Below are 20,174 nucleotides of genomic sequence, written 5' to 3' on the forward strand. Positions count from 1 at the left end.
AATAACTTCTAAATTGTTTTAATAATTCTGGTAACTGTTGTGCATTATCCTACGCATAGGCAAGCCTTAGGTAATCAATCTAATAAAAATTGGAGAACTGTTTTTATTTGTGTTTACTGCTTAATGACTTACAGGTTTAAAAGCAGTAGGCAAACTGATTAGGACCTTACTGTCGAGTTTATAAAAAACAAAGTTGCACATTTTTGTTCATTGGCATCCACTTAGATATCCTGTTTAAGTCTTTTCTCTAATAAAACTGCTCTTGTTTATGTTTGAGACGTGCTGCTTATGTGCATTACTTATGAAGGTAAACCTGGGCCTTTTAATTTCTTCTTTTTGCATTTATTTGTCAAGTCTTATGTGTTCTTGCCTGTCGCCTAAAAATTTGTCCTTTTCAAATACCTTAGGGGTTGTCTAGAACTACCCAGATTTAGAGGTCCTAAAATACCTCCAAGACCACGAGGAAGGGACGGGTAGTGCACGCATAGGACATTGTCAAGGTTACTAGAACGCTTTAGGCTATGACCAAGGGGTGAGACTTGGGTAGAACGGAATATGATGACAATGCGCTAATGTCACATATAGCCTCTCATTGAGGAGTATTTACTGAACATTGCGTGGGGTGATCCTGTACGCTAACCAATCTAGGACCCCTCCTTCCCAAAACCCTTTTTGGCTTAAATTTTTTCAATATAAACACAGTTTGTTCAACTCTTTCCTTTGTCTTATTATTTGAGTCATGTAATGTCCATAAACTTGCCCTTATTTGTAATTATGCATTTAACTATTTATGTGTTAAAGGAATAGTTTATAAGTATATATTCGGCCAGGACCCACCGTTGTGGATCGAGAGGGGTGCCTAACACCTTCCTCTCAAGGTTATTTCGAGTCATTACCCTAAATCTCTAGTAATGCAAACCAATTCAAGAGTTAATCACTCTAGGTGCCCTAATGCACCATAATCTGTTAGGTGGCGACTCTTCAAATACCCAATTCCCAAAAGAAAATGAGTTATTTCCCCCATGAATGTCGAAATCCGAACTTTCTCTGCGGAGGAAAAAAGGGGGCGCGACATAAGGAATCTGTGTTTCCTTTTGTAAAACAACAGGAGTCTCCCATCAGTCACAATCCTCATGTTGACCATCTGGATCCTGGTATACTTGATGCTGGAATGCCATCTGCAGAAGTTAGAAATAATTCAGAAAGCTTAGGCCAAGTTCTAGATGTGGATCAAAGCTTACTTGAGCACATAGCTGACAATGCAGAGGAAGACAATGAGTTGCAAGATGAACTCATTATCTGAAGGCATCACTCCAGTCATACAGGAAGATGAACCTTATACACCTACTCAAGACATGGCATCTGACACTGTACTAAGAAAATCTTCTAGGACATATATACAACCTATTTGGTTGAGAGATTATGTCACAACACAAAAAGAAACCAGTAAATATCCCATCACTAACTCCATATCCTATGACAAAGTCACACCAAAATACCAAAAGTATTTGACAAAGTTTTCTATATTGGTTGAGCCCAGATCTTTCAAGCAAGCTGCAAAAGATGCTAGGTGGATTGAAGCAATGAAACAAGAAATCAAGGCTCTAGAGGATAATAAAACTTGGGAAGTTGTAGATTTACCAACAGGAAAACATACTGAGGGATCCAAATGGGTCTATAAGATCAAATACCAAGCAAATGGAGATATTGAAAGGTTCAAGGCTAGACTAATTGAAAAAAGGTTATAGCCAACAAGAGGATCTGGATTACCATGATACTTTTTCTCCTGTAGTGAAGATGGTAACAGTGAGGTCAGTCATAGCTTTGGCTATTTTAAAAGGATGAAATTTATACCAGATGGATGTCTATAATGCCTTCTTACAAGGTGATCTTTATGAAAAGTTTACATGGATATGCCAGAAGGATTTAGGAGGCAGGGGGAGAAGAAGGTTTGCAAATTGCTTAAGTCTTTGTATGGACTTAAGCAGGCATCAAGACAGTGGAACATTAAGTTACCTGATGCACTAGCAGCAACAGGTTTCATACAAAGCAACCATGATTATTCCTTATTCACATTGAGGAAAGCAGAAGGTATGGTGATCATCTTGGTGTACGTGGATGATTTACTCATCACAGGTAGTAATGATCAACTGATTACTGTGGCAAAGGAGATATTTCATCAACAATTCAAGCTAAAGGACTTAGGTGAGCTTAAGTAATTCTTGGGTATTGAGATTTTAAGGTCAACATCTGGGGTAGTTTTGAATCAAAGGAAGTATGTTCTAGAACTCATTTCTAAAATGGAACTCAGTGGTGCTAAACGAGCAATCACCCCTTTAGAAACCAATGTCAAGTTAACCATAATTGCATATGATCAGGCAACAGGTTCTACAAGTGACTCACCTTTAGAAGATGTTAGTACTTATCAAAGATTGATAGGTCATTTGATGTATGTGACTACAATAAGACCTGATATCAACTATGCTATTTACACCTTGAGCCAGTGCATGCAACACTCCAAGAAGTCCCATTGGGAGGCTGCTCTTAGGGTAGTTAGATATTTGAAGAATGCTCTAGGCCAAGGTTTTTGGTTGAGATATAATCCTACATCATAGTTGCAATGTTGGTGTGATTCTAATTGGGCTTCTTGCCCCAATACTAAGAGATCAGTCACAGGTTATGTGATAAAATTTGGTGAATCCCTCATTTCATAGAAGTCAAAGAAGCAGCAAACAGTGTCCAGAAGTTCAGCTGAAGCTGAATATCGAAGCATGGATTTTGCTGTAGTTGAAGTCACATGGTTACTAGGCCTATTTCAAGAGTTGGTAGTTCACATTAAACTTCCTGTTCTGGTGCAATGTGACAGCAAATCTGCTATACAATTGGCTGTTAATCCGATTTTTCACGAACAAATAAAACACATTGAGATCGATTTCCATTTCATTCGTGATAAGATCAAGGCAGGGGTGGTCAAGTCTGTCTATGTCCATTCCAAGGATTAACCAGCTGATTTACTCACCAAGAGCCTCTCTCAAGCTTCACATGTTCATCTTATTAACAAGCTTGGTGTGTTGAATATATTTCACCCTCCAACTTAAGGGAGAATCTTGTGAGCTCTTGTTAGTTATTGTTAATTAGAGCAGGTAGTTAGTTGGTTAATGACAGCTCATATCTAGCTCATAAGTTAATGATTAGTGTTAGTTAGACTTGTATAAATACTCCATTATATCTTCAGAGAAGTAATAGAAAATCATTTCACAATTCCTACTTCTTCTTCATTTCTGTGCTCTAGAAGCTTCTGTCATTAGAGCAGTGCAAAGCTATTGTGAATATGCTCAATGTGAGAGCAGATTTTAGCAACAATAGGGAAATATAGCCATAGCTGATTGCGATGATAGGGATAATCGTGAAGCGATGATTGAGTTTATATAAATATCCTCAGGTTTTATTTTAGTACTTTTTAAAAATATAGTAATATCAACGTATTCTATTAAGCCAAAAGAAAATAAAATTTCTCTATTTCTTTGTTCATTCCCAGTCACTTCAATTGCTTTCCTCTATAGAGAAAGGATGAGATATTAACAATTAAGAGTGCCATTGCAAATATCAAGTCTAGTGACCTTTACGGTTCAGTTAGATGAAGTTGTGCCATTTAAGAACCCAACTGAAGTAATACATTAATGCCCACATAACTTTCGCGAAGTGCATACAAAACAGAGGCTCAAACTCAAACAAACAAAGACTTCTACATCTGTAAAGACAAAATATTCCTTAAACATAAACAAAACAGATGATCTAACTCATAAAGCATATAAAACTAATAAGTCTTTTAGTGGTGACTTACTAGTAAAGCATCTTTAGTGATAAGCACATACAAAATAATGGTTAGAGGTGAGCAATCAAAGCAACAGTTATAAGTCTTAAACAGTAAAACCTTGTCACTGCTAAAGCAACATTTATATATCTTTATTTAAATCAAAGCACATAAAAAATAAATTAGGCTATAAGTCTTTATAGGTTATTTGGATAAAAATATGAGACTTGAGTTGGAGTTATGAGTCGGACTCAAGTTTAAATTAGGCTACTTAATATACATACTAAAAAGTTTCGTATATTGGTATGCCGAAATTTCGATACTCTAGTGCCGAAGACCGAATTCAAGAACCGAAATACCGATATTCTAATACCGAAGACCGTATCAAAAACCAAAGAACCGAAATCGAAGAACCAAATTAGTTTGGTTCGGTCCGATTTTTCAGTTTCTCGATTCTTATGCCCACCAGCCTTAAAGCAAGTTAGTAACAAAAAAATCTTAAGTCACCTCATTAATTTCACTTTATCTGTTCACAGCTTTAAGAAACAACGTTACCGACTAGAATAACCTCAATTCAATAAATGGTTCAGGGTCCATTCTAATTGATCTTCTAATTATATGATCACTTTTACAGAAAATTGCTAAACTATAACACAAGAGAAATCTGTAACATATATGATCTCAATTTATAATGCCATATTTTCTCATATAGATCATTTCCACGCGATGGTTGGTCCAGATGAAATGCTTGTAATTATATAGGGGGGAGAAAACTGCAAAAGAGCTTTATATATATAGGCCATTTTCTTTATTTCTTTTTTCTCCTGACATGTATCCAAACTATATAAATAAGTAGTAGATTGGACAAATCAAGAAATTATTTTGTTGAAAATGTTGAGATGTTATTAAGCTCCTTTCTAGCATATATGCTGGTATCAAATACAAATTAGCATCATTAATTGAACGAATTTCCTGTAAAGTTCTCAAATTTAATGCAAGATCTTCAAACATAGAAAAAAAGACTGTCCAATTCTCAAATTTAACACAATAAATTATTAATTCCAATCAATTTAGTGACTTTTTCCTTGAAAGGTTAAGACTATACGCTTTGTTGTTCGATCCAAATCCTAACTTTTATTTGGCTAGAAAAAATTCTTTTAAATACTAATCCCGATAGTGCGTCTTTTCAAGCGGTGGATGACTGTTGAGGTGAAAGAAGTGTCTTGAGTATGAGGGTAGTTCAGTCTATTTATGTATGATCGATTAGTTGGTTAGTTAGTGGTTAATTATGTGATAGATTAGTTAGTTATTTACATTAGTTGTTAATACACGCGTGTATATATATATATATATATGAGGGTGTAAGAGCTGTGTAATGAGAATAGGAATACAATTCACTGTTCCATTGGTTTTCTCCTCTCCCAGATAACTTCTTTCTTCTTACTTTTTTCTTTCCTTCTCTTCTCCCTCTCATCTAGGGTTTCTTCTGGTGCTTAATCACCAAACTTTAGCATGGTATCAGAGCACGAGCTGTGAATTGAAGCTCAGAAATCGATATTTGTCTTCTTCTCTACTCTATCTTCTATTCTATTTTTTAAATTATGACTTCAATTTTCTGGTTAAAACTCCAAATTAATTAATAATGACGATTGATGGTTTGGAACATGAAAATACAATTGTTACTGTTGAAAACGCATCACATGCATCATCGGATGATGAATTTGAGGAAGGGGTTACAGTAGCACCCAGTCATCCTCTGTACTTAGCTCCCAGTGATACAAGTGGAATCTCCTTGATCTCATTTTAGTTGACTGGCACCGATAATTACTCTCTATGGCATCGATCTATGTGAATTGCACTACTTGGGCGCAATAAGCTTGGGATTATTGATGGCAGGCCAAATAGGTGATTTTGTGAGAAGTACTGTATCAATGAGAAAGATGCAATGCAATTATGTTGTCATGGTTGATGAATTTAGTTGCTTTGACCTTAATTAATGGCATTGCATATGCTACTAGTGCTCAGATATTGTGGATAGATCTGCAGGAATAATTTGATAAGGTGAATGATATGCGTTGCTACAATCCGCACAAAACAATTGCTACCTTGAGCCAATGTGTTGTATCTATTTTTGTTTATTACTAAAAGCCCAATGATCTTTGGGATGAATCTGAATCTGTAGTACCTACTCTTGGTTGTGACTGTGTCAAGATAAAAGAGTTTATTGTGCATCTATGAAAATAAAAGGTATATCAATTTCCAATGGGCTTAAATGACTCTTACTCACAAGCTCGTAGTCAAATTTTTATGATGGAGTCGTACCTACAGTGAATCAAGCTTATGCTATGCTCATGAGTGATGAGAGTTAAAGAGCTATAGTTGCCTCTGCTGGAGTGTTAGGACCTTCTCCCACTGTAAATGCAAATGCATATGATTCCACTGCATTATATAGTGCTAAGCATAACTTCAATCCAAAGTTTATGAAGAATTACAATGTTTAGTCTGAGTTTTGTAAAATAAAAGGTCACAGTAAGAAAAATTGCTATAAAATACTAGGGTATCCACTAGATTATATGTTCAAAACGAAAGGGGGAACTGGTGCTTACAATGCAATGGTAGAACCTGGCCATGCTCTGACTTGTCCACTAATCATGCCTCTCAGAACATGTCGATGCAATTTGTGCCAATGCAATATATGCATGCGTACCATAGCCATCTTTATACTATGAGCCAAGTTGCTGAAGTATCGCAGGGTCAAGGAAACTCCATCTCTCATATTCAAGAAGGTTCTTCCTCCTCACGGCCTCAGGGATCAGCAAGTACATATTCACCAGTCCAAGGTAGTGGTTTTCCCTTCACCAAGGAGCAATATGATCAGATAATATAGATTTTGAACAATATCCCAACTCCTCCTACTCAGGAAAATGCAACAACTACTAACACTGCTCTTTTAGCATCTACTAGATCATAGGAATAGATCATTGATACAGGAGCCACCAACCATATGGTGCTAGATGTTAATTTACTGACCTAACACTTTTTTAATTACATCTTCTAAGCCTAGAAGAGATCTATTACCTAATGGAGATGTCACTCAAGTGAATCATATTAGAGATAGTCATATTTCAGACAGAAACATTATTAAAGAATTGTTAAATATACCTCAGTTCAAATTCAACTTGTTATTAGTCTCCAAAGTGATAAGAGACCTAAGATGTTTTGCTTCATTTTATTTCTGTGTATTTCAGGATCTCTTCAGTGACAAGATGAGGGAGATTGGCAGGGAAAGAGATGGTCTGTATTTCCTGCAGAATCATGGTTCTAAGAAACTTACTATAATCTCTTTAGATACTGCTGGAATAAAGTCAAGAATTAGTAACTTTCATATTGATATTACTTTGTGGCATAAACGATTAGGACATGTTTATAGTATAGTTCTCAGAAAATTATTTCCTAATAAAATAGCAAGTATTACGGACACTATAAATAAATGCAGTGTATGTCCATATGCTAAGCAAACCAGGTTACCATTCCATACAAGTTGTATTAAAAGTACTGATGCATTTGATCTAATTCATGTGAATGTTTGGGGCCCTTACAAATATGCAACTTTTGATGGTAACAAGTATTTTTTGATAATTGTTGATGACTTCACTAGAATGACTTGGTTATTTCTATTGAAACTAAAGTTTGATGTGTGTGTGTTGTACTTGCATAGTTCATTGTGTTTGTTCAAATTGAGTTTCACAAAACTATGAAGGCAGTCAGATCTGATAATGGATCTGAGTTTGTTAACTCTTTTGTAATACCTTGTTCCAGAAATATGGCATTATCCATCAAATGGCTTGTGCTTATACTCCTCAGCAAAATGGAGTTGCTGAGAGAAAGCACATACACATACTGGAGTTAACTAGAGCCTTAAGATTTCATACTAATATCCCTATAAAGTACTGGGGTCATTGTGTTCTTGCAACAGTATATATTATAAATAGGATACCATCTGCTATCCTCAATGGCTGTGAGCACGTCAATATGACCCATGGTTGGTCTTGAAGTAAATAACAGGGGTTTTCAAGGGTATTTGGGGCAAATTAATTAAGGGAATCTTGTTTAACTGATTTGGAAAGTTCCTGGAAGGTGGGGTTTGGGACTAGTTAGACAAATAGGTAAGAAAATTGGGGTTTAAAGTGAAAAAGTGAAAATTTAAGGAAGGGGTAATGTTTAAATTGCAGAATCATTTCTGTTGCCCTAAGAGGTTTCTATAAAAGGGCATGTTCCCTTCTTTGTCAAGCAGATTTCAGAGAATACATAATTTAAAAATGGATGAGCTCAAAAAACACATAGAATCTCTTGCATTTTGGTAGAAATTGGCTTAGTTCTACTGTTATCTTCATAGTTTGAAATTTTCTCAAGAATTTCTAGTCATTCACCGAGTATTGCTGTTTGTTTGGTTGTTTTGGTGCTGCTGACATACTACTGTTATTTCCTCCTAATCTCATGTTATTATTCTTGTTTATTTTGCTGTATTCAGGTACTTACTAAACCTCATTTGATATGTTGAAAGGAAAGGATTTGTAGTTGTTGGTTAAGTTGGAAGTTTATGGCATATATGTTCATCAAATGCCATTTTTGTGTTCTTAAACTCACTCAATTCTGTAGCAGCATAGTTCCTTTTCATGTATTACCTGTTCGTTTATGTTGTTGATTAAATATGGTTTGTGAGTTTAGATAGTTGTCTAAATTCAGTAGGTTTGTCTTATAAAGCTATTGAAGTATTGTTTGGACATTTAATACTGTTGGATCTATTGTAGCATAGGTTTTAAGTTGGACTGAATAATTTCTTTTGTTGTTTAAACTGTAGAAATAAGCATGTTGCTTGGTATTTCATTTGAACTGATAAGTCTTATCCATGGGTTTGAATGAGGAGCTTTGTTTGGAATTCATTGTTGTCTAGAGTCAGCATAGTATATAATTAGTTCATAATTAGTATGCAGTTGATAGTTTGCTTGTGTGAGTTTAATGATTTTTTTTTTAGAAAAAAAGAAAATCATGATTTTTATTATCTTCATTAATTGTAAATTACATCACTTAGGCAGTCATGCGTTTCATGTCAAAAAGGAAAATAGTTTGTGTCTTTATTAGTTTAGCAACTGAAATCCTTAGGGATTCGCTGGGCTTGATGCAGGCCCAAGGCAATTAGCATGTGGCCTTATAGCGTCACCCTGTCATAGGCTCAATTCAGGGTCCAATAGTTGGTATTTTGCTTGCTCTTCTTGAATGTTGTTTAGTTCAACAAGAAAAAGATTTTAACAAAAGTTCAATTTAAATATATGAATTCAATTCCAGATTTCTTGAAGCTTTTAATCGAGTTGTGTAAAATGATCTTGTATGTGTTTGTTTTGTTCTTAGAGTTGGGCCTAACGCTGGCCCCGTCGATGAAATGTCTCAATTATTTGGTGACTGCCCTTTGCTTGCTCAGTTTCGAGGTTTAAATGTCAGCCCAACGCAATTTCCTTAATATTTGTGTATTATGACCTTAAATCTTTGGTTAAAGTAATTCTTGCAATTAATTTGAGGTGTGCCATTTTCACCGTATCACCCATGACCCTCATATAAATTATTAACTTAGTATTAAACAAGCTTGAATAACGGTAGAATGTTTTAAGCGTGTAATGGTTAGTTTTACATTGCCTCTAAAATATACCCATTCTTTTTTGAAAACAATTTGAGGTGTGCCATGTTTAAACCATAGTATATGGCCCTCACAAATTCAATTCAAGAGTTAACAGTCCTAAAATCGAGGCGTGCCATCAGTTGAATTTTCCATGGCCCTCGCAAACTTTGTTATTAGTTTGAACTTTCGTAGTCTCTTTAGGAGCGTTCTTTAAACTGACCTTCTTTTAATCTTTTGATTTCGGGTGTGCATTTCATGTGACCCAATTTTAATTCTTAACAATGTTAAATAGAACGTGTCGCGAATCGCGGGTGTATTTCATGTGGCGTGGTTCAAGGCATGTTTTAAATAACATTGAATCTTCTAAAAATGATTAAAAGCGGTTAATAAGTTAAAGATGCACCATAGGCTAAAACATGTAATAAATCGGATAATAGGCCAATAGTAATAGTTTAAGCGACCGTGCTAGAACCACTGAACTCGGGAATGCCTAACACCTTTTCCCAGGTTAACAGAATTCTTTACCCGAATTTTTGTATTCGCGGACTATAAAACAGAGTCAATCTTTCCTCGATTCGGGATTTGAACCGGTGACTTGGGACACTATAAAATATCCCAAGTGGCGACTCTGATTTTAATATAAATAATCTCGTTTCGATTGTCGCTTAAATTGGAAAAAACTCCCTTATATACCATTCCGAGGGTGGTGAAAAGGGGGCGTGACAGCTCTGGCGACTCTGTTGGGGAAAAGAACCCAGAATCTCTAGTTCAGGGTTCAAGAATTTGATCTTAGAATAATTATTATATTTGGCTTTATTTATTATCTAGTTTTATTCACATGTTTGAGCCTAATGTACTAAATGTTGCTTTTTATCGCTTTGATATTGTTGAACAGTATATAAATTGTTATGAAATCCTTCTTCTCTTTGAGTCTTCTAAATCATCTAGGAAGTGTGCACTTCGTGTGACTTCTCTTCTGTTAGAGTCGTATCCCAATCTTAGAACGAGGTTCGGACAAGTTGCAAAGCCGGTGAACCTTCTATATTCCCGGTACGCTGCCCTCCCCCCCCCCCGGCTCGAGCTGTCCGCTCAGGTAAGCCAAGTCTAGAACAAATAAACCCAGGTTTTCAAACCTAGTATAACATAGCCTCATGCCGGATCCCTAGTAGGAACGCTTATTTGCATCATGTGCATTTTGACTTTGGGGACTCAATACAGGGGTTGGGTCCGTCTAGGACACGTGCACCTGAAATCAAAAGACTATCCTGATGCATTTTGCTTGCTACTTGCGCATTTATTTGATTCGGACTGCATGTTGACCGGCTTCCAGAATAAGAAAAAATTGAGAAAAAACAAATTGAGGTGAGAGAGAGGAAATTACCCGCCTGTGAAAAACCTGGTGTCCAAAATACCCCGAAACTCTGCCGAAATTTTCAGAAAAAAAAGGTATTTCAAAATTTTGTGTTTCCTGTTGCGTCAAATGGGCCGAAATACGCAAGTTTGATTCTCACCGGATGTGGGATACATATGCAACCCTTATCGGGTCCAACTCCTTTTGCAAAAATAACCCCAAAAATTATGAAGTGTTGCTGTTTTGTCATAAATAAATTAGGTGGCGCCATTATTGCCAAAAATGCCCCAAAAGGCATCGAAAGGCTGTTTATAAAAGAATATCCACCTAGGGTCCTTTTTCAAAAAAATTGTGATTAACAAAAACAGCCCTAAATTTTTTTTATCTTGAGGTGTTGAAGGGATGTATTCGCAAGAATGTTTTGTTCTAATTTTTGTGAAAATGGGTATTTTTCTCTTGAGTCAAACTAAATCACAGTCTTTTAATCAATCACCTTAAATAAATGTGCAAGATGAGCACAATTGAAAATGAACCTTTCATAGTTCGCGAGCAAATATCGTTAGAACTACATATGTGGTGGAATGATTTGGGAGAAGTCACCAGAAAAACTGTGATAAAAGCTTTGGGTGGTCTTGTTGTTCTTCTGAAGATTAAGCCAAAGAAGGATAAAGTTGAGGCTTTGATACCCTTCTGGGACTCAACACATAATGTGTTTCATTTTGCCAATTTTGAGTTGAATCCTACGCTTGAGGAAATAGCGGGCTACGCTGGTTTTAGTGGGAATCTCAGAAATCAATACCTGGTGGCACCTAGAACAGTGACTCCTCATAAGTTTTTGGACCTTCTAAGCATCAGTCGGGAAGTGCAAGACGGGAATTTGGCTAAGGGATTTTGCACATTCTATTTCTTGTACCGACGTTACGGGAATCCCCGCGGTTTTGAGATGCTAGATACCGGTCTTACTCATCCGAGGAACAAAGATAAGTGGGAAGCTCGGGCGGGATTGGCTTTCATAGTGGCATTCCTTGGTGTTTTGATTTTTCCAAGGAAAAATGGAAACATAGAATTAGGGCTTGTAGGAATAGCCGACTTCGTGACTAAAAAGGCAAATGGCACCATTGTACCGTTGATCTTGGCGGAGATTTATCGAGCTCTAACCGCCTGCCAAAAGGGAGAAAGTTTTTAAAAGGATGCAATATGCTTCTACAACTTTGGATGGAGGAACACCTTTGCCACCGTCCGGGGTACATGAACTGTGGAATGACCGGTCTTGAATGCATTGAAAAACATGAACAACGGGTGGAGGGCTATGAGTTTCCGGATGGTATGGAAGCATGGTTTGCACACTTGAGCTCCCTAATTGCAAACAAGATTGAATGGACATTTGGGTGGCTCTATCCAGAGGTGAATTGGAGCCTAGTTACACAGCTTGGTACGGTAAAAGGTCCCAAATCCATCTAGATCCCAAACGGCCTGCAAAAAGGCCTCATGTCGAACAATTCACTGATGGAGCGCAGGAGCAATGGGATTGGTTGGCAAAAGAGGCAAACTACAGAGCCACCATAAGCAAATTGGAGGGACAGATTCGGGATCTTAAATTTGATAAAAGTGTACAGGCCGCGGCCGATGAAGTGGAGAAGAAGAAATTGGTTCAAGAAAACAAGCCCTTCGAGCACAGATCCAAAAAATGAGAATAGCTGCTGAAAATCAGGAAAGGAGCCGGAAGGATGAAAGACTCATAAGTAGTCTCAAGAGGAAAATAGCTGAGTGTGAGGATGATCTGGAAAAATCCGAGGGTAATCTGGAGAAAGCCCGGGTACAGTTAGTGAAGAACGCAGAGGGGCGTGCAGAGTTTGTCCGGCAATTATAAAGGAAATACGAGGGAACAGTCACCAATTTGAAGAAAAGTCTACCTACGCTCGAAAATGAGATGGCCAAGCAAGCTAAGAACTTTAAAGTAGAAAGGGAACATTACTATGCATTAATGTCCCAGCTGGAGGAAGATATGCAACAGTTGCAAGGTCAAAACCATTGTGATGCCCAGGTGCTAGAAGTTAGGACTCAACAAATAGGGCGTTTGCTCTAAGAAAAGGGTATCATCAGGGAGAGGGTTAGAGCCATTGCTGACTACATCGTCATGAAGTGCCATGAATGTGAAGACATGACTAGAACCACCTTCTTTGCTGCGGTAATGACCTTTGTTCGCCAAATAATGAGTAACATGGAGCGTCTTCAAGGGGATCTTGCGCATAGGCCCATGGTGAGACCGACTAATGTCCCACGGGTCCTTAGAGCAGTTGAGGCATTGATTTATTCATGATTTTCATTCGAGTCTGTATTTTCACTTTCTTTGTTGGAGTCTGTTAGACTGTTTTCGACTCTGTATTTTCATCTTTCTGTTGGAGTCTGTTAGTCCCCCTTTTCAAGTTTGTTAGTTGTTATTCGGTAGGAAGAGTCGTTGTAATCAAGACGTTTTATTTCATGGAAAATTTGAAAACCCCAAAATGTTTTATTTATTTATTTTACACTTATTCCCAGAACTACGCTTGGTTTGATTCATGCGGCGTCATGATACGTAGGCAATCCCTATAGGATTCGATCATAACCATGAAAAAATGAGGAAAAAAAAAGAAAAAAAGAGAGAAACAAAAGAAAAGAGAGAAAACAAGAAAAATCGGGAAAGAAATAATGGCAAAACAAGAAAGGAAGATGAGAGAATAAAGAAAAGCAAGAACCAAGCAAAGAAAAGCAGGAATGAAAATAAAAAAGAAGAAGTTGCAAAATAAAAATTAGGGAAAGCCGGGATGACGCAAGAAACCGATCAAATACATAATAGAAATGGTTAACTGCTTAGGTGCATTGCATCACCAACGTGCAGTTGCCTATCTGTTAAGCCCTAATCGCTAACAAGTTTGTTGTTGTCATCCAGCTCAGGCAGGTGGTTAGTTTGTTTGTCATTCTGGCAACTCACCCGTACAACACCAGGTCCAAAGAGAAGTTGATCAATGGCCAACCAAGAACTAGATGCAAGTGTTATTGACCCGTCAAAAGAAGGGGAGGATTCTGATGTTAACCTGAAAGAGGAGTTGTATAAGTTGAAACACCAGATGGCAGAGATGTACCAGGCATGGTTAAAAGGGCATCCACCACCATCCTACCCCACCAACCCTGCTTTCGTCCCGCTGCTGGCTCAATCTCAAGAACCTCCCACTGTTGATTCATCTCCAGGCTTCCCCATTTACCACCATTACTAAGGCACCACTTCCCAAACACCACAAGCTCCACCACCCAAACCAGTTCCATACCCTCCTCCACCAGCCACCACTATTTTTATGGTACCCCCACCCGCTACACTCCACCGATCCTCCAGTGAGCCTTTATTCCAAATCTAAGATAACCAATACTATCCCTCGGAGCCTACTTTCAAGGCCCCGGAACCTTACTCCTACACTCCTCGTTTCGACCTCCCTGTTGAGACTGAGAAACCACCTAAAAATCTAGAACATGAGGAGATGTTCATGAAGGTTAAAAGCCTGGAATAGTCATTTAGAAACATGCAGGGATTGGGAGGCCAGGTGAGCGTGGCCTATAAAGATTTGTGCCTATTTCCCGATGTTCAACTGTCGTTGGGATTCAAGATGCCTAAATTTGATCTATATGACGGGCACGGAGACCCGGTGGCCCATTTGAGGGGATTCTGCAGTAAAATGAGAGGAGCCAGCGGGAAAGAGGAGCTATTTATGGCATACTTTAGCCTGAGTCTGAGCGGCGCGGCGTTGGAGTGGTACACTCATTAGGATCACAACAGATGGTATACATGGGATGATTTGGCCCAAGCATTCGCTTGTCATTTCCAATTCAACCTCGAGATTGTTCTAGATCGTTTGTCTCTGACTAAGATTAAGAAGAAGCCTAGTGAAAGTTTCAGGGAGTATGGTTTTCGTTGGAGAGAACAAGCAGCAAGAGTTGACCCTCCAATGAAAGAGAGCGAAATGGTGGATTATTTTCTACAGGCCCTGGAGCCCACTTACTTCGGTCATCTGGTATCGGCCATAGGCAAGTCTTTCAACGAGGTAGTGAAGATGGGTGGCATGGAGGAAGAAGGGCTTAAATCAAACAAAATCATGAGTTACTCGGCTATTAAGGCAACTACCCAAGCCATTCAAAATGGTACTGGAGGAGTGATCGGAAAGAAGAAGAAAGAAGATGTGGCAACAATCGATTCAGGATCATGGTTTGGACCCAGGGGCCCGTCACACCAATATACCCAGCCTCGACCCTATCACCAAACCTACAAACAAACCTCATATAATCCACCCTAACACTACTTCCCGTCACCAGACCCTCATATTTTTGTTCACCATGCCCAAACATATACCCAACCCCTGCCTACGCACAATGGTGTGCCCTAGCCCCACAAAATACCTACCCAGCTCCACAAAATGCTTACCTACCCCCATGAGCCTACCGAAACCCTGCCGGCCCAAGTTTCCGACCCAACCCAGCATTTAAAAATGAAAGGTTGCAGCGAAAGAAAACCTTTATCCTATTGGGGAGTCTTATAACAACTTATTCCATAGATTGAGGCACTTAGATATGCTGAGGCCAATTGAGTCAAAATTACCAAACCCTCCTCCAAAGAATCTTGATTACTCCGTGAGCTGTGAATATTGTTCTGGTACCCCAGGGCATGATACTGAGAAGTGCTGGCACCTGAAAAATGCCATTCAGGAGCTCATTGACACAAACCAGATTGAAGTCCAAGCTCTAGAGGCACCCAACATCAACCAGAACTCATTACCAACCCATTAGGAAACAAACACGATTGTGATAGTACATAAATGAGGGGAGCCCAAGAAGCCTTCACAGACCGTCATGATGATTCAGTCCAGTGAGGTCAAGCTAGTTAAAAAACTAACAGTTGAAGGATCAGTGAACAAGTTGATCAGGGCAAACAGTGAACCATCTGTGGTAGTCAAGGAAGGACCCCCAAGTGATGTCGCAGTGAAGCAAGAAAAGTCAAAAGTGGTTGTGCCGGGAGTGGCAAACAAGCCTATCGTAACTGTAGAGGGTGCCCGTACGGATCCTATCATCATCAAGCCTGTAACCCAGTTGTCGGTAATCAACACCAAGTCCGTCCCATGGAACTATGAATGGGTGATAGTGACATATAAGGGAAAGGAAGTGAAAGAAGAATTCAATGAGGCCCAGGGACTAACTCGTTCGGGGAGATGCTTTGCCCCGAAGGAGTTAAGGAAAGCTAAAACATCTAGAGATAACCTAGTGCTAGTGAAGAAAGTAGTGACTGAAGAAGAGGCGGAGGAGATTCTGAGAAAAATGAAGGTACAAGATTATTCCATCATGGAGCAATTGAGAAAGACGCCTTCTCAAATTTCATTGTTGTCATTGTTAATCCACTCAGACGAGCATTGTTGGGCCTTGATGAAAATTCTGAACGAGGCTCATGTTCTCGACAAAATTTCAGTGAACCATCTGGAAAGATCTCTAACAAAATATTTGAGGTGAACAGGGTCACCTTCTCTGATGATGAGCTGCTAGTGGAGGGTACTGAACACAATAGAGCTCTCTATCTTACAGTAAAATGTGAAGATTTTGTGGTTACTAGGGTATTCGTTGACAATGGTTCCAGGGCAAACATCTACCCCCTCTCTACTCTGAACAAGTTGAAAGTGGATTATGAAAGGATTCACAAGAAGAGCATCTGCGTTTGGGAATTTGACGGTAGAGGGAAAGATTTGGTCGGTGATATAGTGCTTGAGTTGACAATAGGACCGCTGGAATTCACCATGGAGTTCCAGGTGCTGGACGTGGCCGTCTATTACAATTTGTTGTTAGATCGCCCTTGGATTCATGCCGCTAAAGCAGTCCCATCCACTCTGCACCAGATGGTCAAGTTCGAATGGGATAGGCAGGAGATCGTCTTGCATGGCGAAGATAATTTGTGTACTCACAGTAATGCCTCTGTCCCGTTCATTGAGGTTGAAGATGACAAAGGGCACTGGGTCTATCAGGTTTTTGAAACAGTGACGGTCAAGAAAGTTCCTGAAGGGAAATGTATTCCAACTCCAAAGATAACCTCTGCATCAGTCATGGTGGCTTTTGAAATGCTAAAAAATGTCTTTGTGCCCGGTAAAGGTCTGGGTGCATCTCTGTAGGGTAGCATACAGCCAGTGTCCCTCCCTAAAAATTTGGGTACGTTCGATCTTGGATTCAAACCTACAGCGGCAGATGTGAAAAGCTCTAAAAGGTTGAAACAGAAGGCGTGGGTACTTCCAAAGCCTATTCTGCGTCTCTCCAGGTCTTTTGTCAAGCCCGGTGCCTGGAAGCACCAAGTGATGACAGTTCCAAGCTCTGTGATTGACATTGATGAGGAGTTAATTGAAAGGTTCCGAGGTTGTTTTATGATGTGAACATGGTGGAAGTTGGAGAAGGTTCTAGCAAATCGGACGTGCAGTTCGTCGGGCCAAATGCAAAGCTTAACAATTGCAAGGCTACTCCTCTCCCTACCAGGAAGGAGTCTTGGTAGTTTGTTTTGTTTTCCTTTCTATCTGGGTCATTCCAGGGTTGTGACCTAGATTTTTATTTTTTGCTTGTTAATGTACAAACCTTGTTATCCTTTATTTTAATGAAATGCAATTTCCCTTTCCATCACTCCTGATAGTTTTATAGTCTTAAAAGTCAATCTAATTCTGAAATAGTAATCCAAGAAATAGAGTGTGATGATGAATCAGAATATGATGAGGATGAGGCCTTTGAAGAGATTAGTAAGGAACTAAGTCATTTTGAAGAAAAACTCAAGCCTAACCTGAATGATACAGAAGCAATCAATTTAGAGGATCCGGATAATGTCAGAGAAACTAAGATAAGTGTCCATCTTGAACCACAAATCAAGGAAGAAATAATTAAAGCATTGTTTGAGTATAAGGATATTTTTGCATGGTCATATGATGACACAGAGTCAATCTTTCCTCGATTCGGAATTTGAACCGGTGACTTGGGATACCATAAAATATCCCAAGTGGCGACTCTGATTTTAATATAAATAATTATATTTCGATTGTCACTTAAATAATCATGTTTCGACTCATGTTTCGAGGTGTGACAATGGCTTGTCTCTATGGTGACTCCTTAGTATACTGGAAGTCAAAGAAGCAAAGTACTATCTCCAGGAGCTCTGCAGAATCAGAGTACAAAAGCATTGCATAAACTATGGCAGAGTTAATTTAGATACTGGGCTTGTTCAAGGATAATGGTGTAGCAGTTGATCTTCCTGTGAACATTCACACTAACAGTAAATCAGCAATTCAAATAGTTGTCAATTCAGTATTTCATGAACGTACCACACATTGAGATAGATTGTCATTTTATAACAGAATGGGCTGGTGAAGACAGAGTATATGGCAACTAAGGAGCAGCTAGCAGACATTCTAACAAAAGGCTTAACCAGAGTACAACATGAGTATTTGATGCCCAAGCTAGGGGCACTTGATGTCTTCATACCACCTAGCTTGAGAGGGAGTGTGAGGTGAAAGGAGTGACTTGAGTATGAGGGTAGTTTAGTCTATTTATGTATAATCGATTAGTTAGTTAGTTAGTGGTTAATGAGGTGCTTGATTAGTTAGTTAGTTACATTAGTTGTTAACGTGTATATCTATGAGGGTGTAAGAGCTGTGTAATGAGAATGGGAATACAATTCACTGTTCCATTCATTTTCGCCTCTCCCAGATAACTTCTCTCTTCTTCTTCTTTCTTTCCTTGTCTTCTCCCTCGTAGCTAGGGTTTCTGCTGGTGCTTAATCACCAAACTTTAGCAATGACGTTTGACACAACATATACTTTCAGCATGTTAGTGAAGTCATAATTTAAAAAGAATAGGAGTATTTAAAGATTTAAAAAACATTTTTAAAAGAAGATTAAGTTTTGAAATTTCTTTTTAGAATATTGCGACGAAAATGTACTATTTGGACTCTCAGAAAGCCTAAACTAAAATTTTCCATGACAAAGAGAACTTGAAATTTGGGGTGGGGAATCTGTGTAGATCCAGGTTATTTGTGACAATAATGATGAGATATTCCACTTTTTTGTGCAGCTATGAGTAGTAATTAATCGTTAAATGAAAATTCAATACTTATAAAGACAATTTATAAAATATTTCCGGATATTAGACATCAGACAATTTGTTACTTATCTACAGTACCATTTTATTATAAATTTTTAGTTGTGACAATACGCTTTAAAATTTTGTGAATTAAGATCCTCTGGGTATGAAGCATATTAATTCCTTATTGAGCTTACTCGACATGAATTCAAACTAGTTTGACAGTAAATTTTTAGATATCTAATGCCTAAAGGAAAAAAAATAACATTCTTATAAAGTGAATTAGGTAAATTCCGTGGTCTACAATAGGAACACGAGGTTACGATCAATCACCTTTTTAGTGACTGTGGTTTCGTAATCACTATCATCACTGCATCCTATCAATATTCTCATTTGTGCATGATAACAATAGTTAATATTTTCATATGTAGTTGTGATTTTCACTTTTCTGTACAATATAACATTGCGAACTGTTCAAACTTATGGAGTATTTAATATTTTGTTTTAATGTATTCCCGAATTATATCCAAGTGGTGAATTGTTACTGCATCAGCTCGTTATATCAAAACAGAAAAAAGGAACTCATTATTAAATTAAACAAACAATGGCTGATTGAATATTTAGGATAATTGAATTGAGTTATTGTATACGGTCAAAATCAGATATGCCTGATTTCATGGGCTCGAAGAGTCGCTTCGAGGCCGAGTTCAGAATGGACCAAGCTCGAGCCCGATGACGGAGTACAAGGCTCGAAGATTGAAGTACGCGATGAGTACCGAGGCCGAGTATGACCAACCCCGAGATGATGCCGTTATGGGTTTGTAACAGAAAGAGCAAGATTCCCGTAACGTCCCCAAGTTCGCGGTGTAAATTCCGGAATAAATTTGTACGAGTTGGTACAGATTTGTACTAGGCAGTTACACAGTTGTCCCAATAAGATTCCCTACTACAAATGAAAATGTACCTTGTAAAAGACTCCCCTAAAATGGAGCTCATTCATTTGTAACATCATCAATCATTGGAAAAAGAATATACATTCTTACTTTCTTGCCCAGTACTCATCAGAATTGTCCTTTAACTTTATTGTTCTTATTCTATTGTTCTTGCCGACTTACCTCGAGGCCATCTTAGCTTGCGGTCGAGACTAGCTTGTACACTGATTTGATTCAACTTACTTCTTTAATTTATACATTTGATTTCTTGATTATCAGTTAGTA

The sequence above is a fragment of the Nicotiana sylvestris genome, chromosome 1 (genome assembly GCF_000393655.2).
Source record: "Nicotiana sylvestris chromosome 1, ASM39365v2, whole genome shotgun sequence".
Classification (NCBI taxonomy): Eukaryota; Viridiplantae; Streptophyta; class Magnoliopsida; order Solanales; family Solanaceae; genus Nicotiana; species Nicotiana sylvestris.